The sequence below is a fragment of the Polyodon spathula genome, chromosome 20 (assembly GCF_017654505.1).
Source record: "Polyodon spathula isolate WHYD16114869_AA chromosome 20, ASM1765450v1, whole genome shotgun sequence".
NCBI lineage: Eukaryota > Metazoa > Chordata > Actinopteri > Acipenseriformes > Polyodontidae > Polyodon > Polyodon spathula.
This window is the reverse complement of record NC_054553.1, coordinates 20,990,804-20,998,928: the sequence shown is the minus strand read 5'-3', so window position 1 is coordinate 20,998,928 and position 8,125 is coordinate 20,990,804.

The window sequence follows — 8,125 nt, the reverse complement described above, 5'->3', positions numbered from 1 at the left end:
TCAAGTCCGGGCTTTGACTGGGCCACTCTAGGACATTCACTTTCTTGTTTTTAAGCCACTCCAATGTCACTTTGGTTGTGTGTTTTGGGTCATTGTCCTGCTGAAAGGTGAATCTCTGTCCTAGTCTTAGGTCTTTTGCAGACTGAAGCAAGTTTTCCTTAAGGATTTGCCTTTATTTAACTCCATCCATTTTGCCCTCTACCCTGACAAGCCCTGAATGCTGCCACCACCATGCTTCACTGTAGGGATGTTACCTGGGTGATGTACTGTGTTTGGTTTTTCAATTTTTGTTTCATCGGACCACAGAATCTTTTGCCACAACTTTTCAGAGTTTCCCACATGCCTTTTTGCAAATTCCAAGCAGAATTTTACATGGGCTTTTTTTCAGAAATGGCTTCAATCTTGCCACACTTCCATACAGGCCAGATTTGTGGAGTACCTCAGCTATTTTTGACACATCTTGAAATCTTTTTATACCCCTCCCCCTGATCTGTGCCTTTCCACAACTTTATCCCGGAGTTGTTTTGAAAGCTCGTTGGTCTTCATGATAGTATTTTTGCTTTGAATGCATTACCCAACTGTGGGACCTTACAGAAACAGGTGTATTTAATCTGAAATCATGAGAACCACTTTTATTGCACACAGATGGACTCCATTTAACTTATTGTGTGAATTCTGAAGGCAACTAGTTGCACCTGAGCTTATTTAGGAGTGTCATAGCAAATGGGGTGAATACTAATCTAATGAAGACTTTTCAGGTTTTTATTTTTAATTGATTTGTTTTTTCACTCCCCCCCTCAATTTGTTCACACATGGAAAGTGTTGAGTAGGTTGTGTAAATAAAAGGGGAAAAAATGCATCTGCATCAAGATTTAAATTTAAATGCATCAAGATTTCAGGTTGTAACACAACAAACTGTCAAAACGTCGAAGGGGGTTGAATACTTCACTGTGTGTGTGTGTGTGTGTGTGTGTGTGTGTATACACACACATAGTCATTCATTAATTTAATTGATTCGTTTTTTAGTAAAATAAATAAGTAATAAACTAATAAATATGAGTGCAGATTATGTAAAAATATAGACATGTAGAATAGGCAAACAGTAAAATTTAATGAATACCTAACAGGCTTTTTTTGGTCTATGTTACATGTAATACAAAACAAACCATGTTGATGTGTTGTAGCTTTCACATTGTTGTAGGACGCATAGATAATACTTTTTTTTTTTTAAATTAAACAAAATTATTTCAGCATTTTTTTATATTTTCAATAAGTAAGCTTTGTAAGTAAGCGCCTTCACCTGTTAATAGAATAAATAGTGTTTGAAACTTCAGACCTGTTACCTCCCACAATTTGTAAGCTAATTAGAATTTGACTGGAATTTTTACTTCTATTTACCGAATTCTGCAGAGTCAACGACCCTGGGCGTGATATTAAGGCAAATGCAGGGGAGCGGCGTTGACTTGACATGGGCGACATAACAAGCAACATTACTGTAACATTTCTAGCATTAGCTAGAAAGATCACGTTTATAATTAAGGCATGTTCAAAAGGCACAGCACATAGTTCCATTAAAGAATCAAGAAATGCAGTTAACATTTATTAAATGGTGAAATACAAAGTAAAGGGTTTGCCTGAAAAAGGGTGCTGCATAAGTCCTCTGTAATGTCATTTTAAATATTCATAAAACACACATTAATCTTAAACACTGAAGTCTATCGTAAAAAAAATAATGGATTGCAGCTTAACAGACAATCAATCTACTGTGCTGCACAGCTTGTTCTACTCACAAGAAGCGCGCGATTTGAAATCTCAGGTGTATTTGCGCATGGTTATTTATTTATTGCGCATGGTTATTTATTTATTGCGCATGATTATTAGAAACAGTGAAAAACTGACATTCAGCTAAAAGTGTGTGGGGTGTACGTTGGGGGGGGGGGGGGGGGGGGTAGTTCAAACAGGGGTAGTTTGACTCGGCAGAATCTGGTAGTTGGTAACAGGGTGTGACACTTTGGGAAATACCATGCGTAGTTATCTCAACTTTCCTCCCAAAATTCTGGCCTAATTACCTCCGCTTAGTAAATGAGGCCCTTAGTATATTATATTTATTACTTTTGCCTTTGATACAATAGTATACTTACATAAACCGTGCAAAAAGATTTACACATTAAGTACATCGTAGCTATGCGTAATAACGTGTAATTATGTGTAAGTACATGTGTATTTATTTAACTACAAATATGGCCAAAAGTTTTGCATCACCTAGAATTTTAGGATTGAGAAAAAGATATAAAACATAATTTTGATTTTTTTATTTGACATCATATAATCAAAGAAACTGCAAAATGATATCGCAAAAGTCTACCAGAAGTCATAACAGTATTTCATGTTATTGTTAATCAGTATGTAATTCAATATGTTAATGTAAGGTTTCATTCGACTTTGTAAAGCAAAATGAGTTAATTATTTTGGTTGAAGCAAAACATTTGTCCAGAGCTATACTAAGTAAATATCCAGTAATTGGAGACACAATGCAAAGTGTTCCCAATCATTTTGCAGAGAGTAATGCTAAATGCAAACTTCATTCTACAAGATCAGCACTTACAAAACCCCTTGAAATAAGTACACTTGTAGCTGTTTTGAAGTCTGTGCACTGCAGTGTTGGAGTTTTGTCAATTAGTTTGTTTGGTTTTCTAAAGCACCGGTGTCTAGGAGCAGCAGTGGAGTTTTGTCACGCTTAGCCTTGAATGTGAAACATTTTTCTATCTGAATTATAGTTAAGAAAAAACAAAAAACACACTTAAATTTAAAGCCTCAAGAAAAAAAAAATCTTTATTACTTCTTGTGCAATAAACTCCCATCGTAACTGGCAAAGGCAAACTAGTGCCGAACTCCAAAATACATACATGGGGAGAATCAGAACGCAAGTAATTAATGTCATTGTGTATCGATTGGATCTGTGCCCAGTCAAACACAGGGACAGTCTGGTGTATCTAATTGTTTAAAACACCAGCTATAAATATTGGGGTGCACCGCAATGAACTGGCTTTACAGCAGTAGGTATTTACCATAAGGTATGTGAAATAAACTGAAGTGCAGCCAGTTACTAATTATAAACCTTCAAAATGAAGGTACACACTTTTTATTTGGGTTTAAATTGATTAAAAAAGAGTGAGTTAACCAAACAATGTAGCTTTAACAACACTAACCATAATCCTCTTTAATTAACCTGAGTGAATATCTATTTTGTACACCTGTGGCTGGAGCCTTAACTAATGATGTAAACATGTACTCAGTTGATGGCTCCAGCCACATTCCCACCTGTGTTTGCAGGGAGGATTTTTAACTCCCTCCCTGTCACCCAATACTCCCCACACAACACACACCAATGCCCTGGCAGGGCTTTTACCCTGCCATGCTGCCACACGTCTATACTAATACTAATACAAAATACAAAATACATTTCAATAATAACAATAATAATGCAAAAATAACACAAATAAACATAGGGGCACAAAAAGCTTGGTCAGATGCTTATGAGATTTACATAAGGAGCAATGACTCCTGGACCCGGCATCCTAATGATCACTCCAGGATCCAACCCTGCCATATCCTTTGTCATATAAAAAATACAAAAATGCATTTTGCTACATGATGCCACCTATTAAGTGTATAATTACCCTATTTTAGGCTTGGAGGGGAGGAAGCTGAAGGTCTAGGGACCCCAGAGATTTAGCAGACAGCCCAGTAATGCTAAGAAGGATGAGGCTCGGCAACAATTATTTTTTATTCTATTTGTTATTATTATTCAACCATTGTATTGGTTAAATGTCTTGGAAATCTGTAAGATTTTGTATTATAATAAAGGTGGTTATTTAACACAAGATTGTCCTGACTGAAAGCCTCAAGGTTAAACCCCCTTTTAGTAATTCACAGTGATACATTTTTACACCTTGTGGAAAAAACAAAAACAAAACAAGAATCGAATTCCAACAGTCAATACATCTCTGAAGTTTCCATTTAAAAACAGACTTGCCAAACAGTACTAATGACCAAAGAAGCAAAGTCCACATGATTTAGGCTTGTGTCTGTCGCTCTCTGGGAAGTTTTCTTGCAGAAAGATTTCAGTAATGACCCTTACACAGTGATTTGGGAAGGAAGAGCGATCCTAATGATGAACGAGTAGCTAGGAAGCCTATTCCCATATACATGCAAACCAGCAATTCTGTTAGCATTGATCTTCCACCAGATATCAAATAGAATTGTTTGGGTTGGCTGGAACCAGAATAACACACATCATCATTTACAGCATTGGAACAGTTACCATTACCATATGATTGTTAAATAGCTATAGTTCTATACAGTTAGGCTGAACAATTATTAATATACAAAGAACACACTTACTACAGTGGCTCATATCACAGAACCTACTTACCTGGTTCCACTTGAATAGTTCACCCAGATTAATAGAATATTATTATATTTCATAGAAAAGGGGCAACAAACTACAAGCATCCCCAATTTGCAAAACTGCATGTCTTTCCCCAACATTAGCGTTGATCCTCCCTGTGGCAGAGCAAAGCTCTGCCCTTTAAATTGGCAGGGATGGGGTTAACTTCCCCTACCTGCCTGGGTTTATTATGTTCAGGTGGCTGGGGTTGATTAGTTGATTAGGTTGATTAACGATCAATCAGCGCCCAGCCACCTGATATAAAAGGAGGCCTCTGCTTCTCATTTGAGAGAGGGAGCTGAGGAAGCAGGTTGGTCCGAAAGTAAAGTAGGAGGAGTAACGGGTAGAGGGAGAGTCTGGTTTTGTGCAGCGGGAATTTTTGAAACACTAACATTTCTTTTGTCTTTTTTTTGTTTATGTATGGTCACCACGAAGACAAATTAAAGACGAGTCATCACAGTTTGTTTTGGATTCCACCCCTGCACTCCTTCCCTCACACCATTTTGTTTTTCGTTTGTTATTTAATCCTTTTGTTGTGTATAGAAAATTAAAATAAATTATTTTATTTCTGTACACATAAATTACTGTCTGGACATTCCATTTAATACACTCTCGCCTCACACGTGGTGTCAGAAGTGGGATCATTTTGTTGTTCATATCCCAAGTCAATATCTCGGTCCCAATGGTTAGGTACACAGAGAGGAGTGTCTTTTATTACATGACCTTCCACCTCAGTAACCTCGCAGCCCCGGTTACACTGAATACCTACTCCCTTTCCTTGCCGTTTCAGCGATTGGTTTACTTTTGTGTCAGACTCCTCCCCTTGTCGTCTCAGAGTTCCCTCATATTTTTCCACTCGACGCTCTCTTTTTGTTTTTCTTGGGCGGATTTTAGGGTTAAACAGGTCGGATTGCAACGGAAAAATCTCGCCAATTGTTTTCTCCTGTTGCTTTAATTGTCCCCTGGTAGAAACTAAGACCATTTCCCGACCTAAAATACGATCAAAAAACGGCCAGTCTCTTCCCAGGAGAACAGGGTATGGTAAACATTGCGCTACAGCCACTTTAACGCAAGCTGAATAATCACCTACAATAAGTCTAACTTTAGTGGTGGGATAAACCCGAGTTTCTCCATGAATACAGGAGATAGCCACTTTACCCTGTGGCTCCCAGGCTACCCCATCCAAGAGAGCTTGCCGAATCAATGTTTGTGCACACCCAGAGTCCGCAAATGCGTAAGTACTCTTTCCCCCGACCTGTACTCTTAACTGATAAGGGCCCTCCCGACATTCCCCAGTGTTCCTACCTGTTACTGCTGACCAGGATCTTGTCGCCAGGTCCACCTTTATTACTGGACAATTCCTGGCAATGTGTCCAGGCTCATTACATTGGTAGCACACTTGGTTAGGAGGCATCAACGGAGTTAATCTGTCCTGCGAGTCCGCGACCGGCAGGTTAGGGGGATTCTCTCTCGCCCAGGATGGGGCTAACCTCGACCTCCATGGTCTGAAGGTCCGGTTACCCCCTCTGGGCTTCATTGGTTGGTTGGTCCGAGTTAGTTTAGGGGCAGGAGTGGGGTCTGACCCGGCACCTTCGTTTGCGTCTTCGTAGGCCTCCGCCAGGAGGAGGGCATCCTCGAGAGTGGTAGGTCTATTCCTCTTAATCCACTCTCGATTCCCTGGCGGTAGTATAGACGCAAACTGTTCTATAACTATTTTCTGCACCAGTTCTTGGGGTGTATGTTCTTCTGGCCGCAGCCACCGGGTGCACTGATCTAAAAGATATTGTCCCGCAACCCGGGGCCGCATCCCCTTGGACAGCTGGTATTCCCGAAAACGGCGCCGGTATGTTTCCTCCGTGATCCCGAGGCGTGAGAGAATGGCTTCGTGGCCGTCAGGGCTCGATATGCTGCCTGAGCTTCCCCTGTCAGGCAGGGTGCCAATTTCATGGCCCAGTGTTCCCTAGGCCACTCTGCAGCCTCTGCCACTCTCTCAAACGTAATCAAGAAAGCCTCGGGATCATCTTCCGAGGTCATCTTCTGAAGATTAGGCTGAGCTGCAAACATCCGGGCAACCGCTCTCTCTGATGTTGATATTGATAGTTTTTCTACCAGCTGTCCCAAGAACTGGGCGAGCTGTTCCAGGTGCCGTGTCTCTCTCTCCTCTCGCTTCTCCTCCTGCTCCCTAAACATTGTCAAAACTGTAGCTGGATCCATTTTCACTTCTGACACCACGTGTGAGGCGAGAGTGTATTAAATGGAATGTCCAGACAGTAATTTATGTGTACAGAAATAAAATAATTTATTTTAATTTTCTATACACAACAAAAGGATTAAATAACAAACGAAAAACAAAATGGTGTGAGGGAAGGAGTGCAGGGGTGGAATCCAAAACAAACTGTGATGACTCGTCTTTAATTTGTCTTCGTGGTGACCATACATAAACAAAAAAAAGACAAAAGAAATGTTAGTGTTTCAAAAATTCCCGCTGCACAAAACCAGACTCTCCCTCTACCCGTTACTCCTCCTACTTTACTTTCGGACCAACCTGCTTCCTCAGCTCCCTCTCTCAAATGAGAAGCAGAGGCCTCCTTTTATATCAGGTGGCTGGGCGCTGATTGATCGTTAATCAACCTAATCAACTAATCAACCCCAGCCACCTGAACATAATAAACCCAGGCAGGTAGGGGAAGTTAACCCCATCCCTGCCAATTTAAAGGGCAGAGCTTTGCTCTGCCACACTCCCCTTCCCACAAAGCCAAGTGCACTTCCAAGTAAGCTCCCGGGAGCAACAAAAAATGTGAATGAGACCTCTTTTTTATCTCATTCTTTTCTCAGAGACAGTAATGAGAAGACATTAAGAAAAATTTGAGACATATTGTATATCTCCTGTTTCTCATTTTATCTCCTGAGACAAAAACTAGTAGAAACCTCAACTAAATCAGACAGTTCTCTTGATAATCTCAGTCTCAGTATCTCAGGATGAGATCACTAACTCAGACAATTCTCTCTATAATCTGTGTCAAAATTCTACATTCTAATCCTCATGACATAAATTACAATTTACTGTTACCGCCCTAACTTCTTTGATTGAGTCCCCATGCATACATATTTATTTATTGATTTGAGTAGACTAAAGTAGGTTTTTTTCACCTACAAACGTGTTTTTTCATAATGTAATTTCTCACTGGACACTGCACCTTTAAGGTTAATGTTTGTTTTGTGTAAAGATTTGAAATGACAAAACAGTGGAGGTACTGCAGCAGCTTTGTATTGGTTTACACTTTTGACATTACATTTTAACAGCACTTATTGATTTTGTGTGCTCTATCTTTTGAATTTTAGCATGCCTGATTGTAGTAATCCATCTACCTATATGTTATAAAAAATACTGCAGTAATATAAGCGTGTAATTTTGAAAACAGGTTTTGTTGTTTAGCCTCTGAGTCACCGGTAGCACGGGTGTGCTATGAAATGATGAGTGTGCAGATGATTTTTTAATTTTTTTTTTAATTTATGGATTATTCTATGTGTTAATTTCCACAAAAACCACAAATCCACCTTTCTGTAAACAAATGTACATGTACTTGTGCATACATTTTTTTTTTTTTTTAGATTTTCTTTTGTCGTTTCTGATTTGAGTTTCCGCCTCCATCAAGTATTTTTCCGTGTAAGACA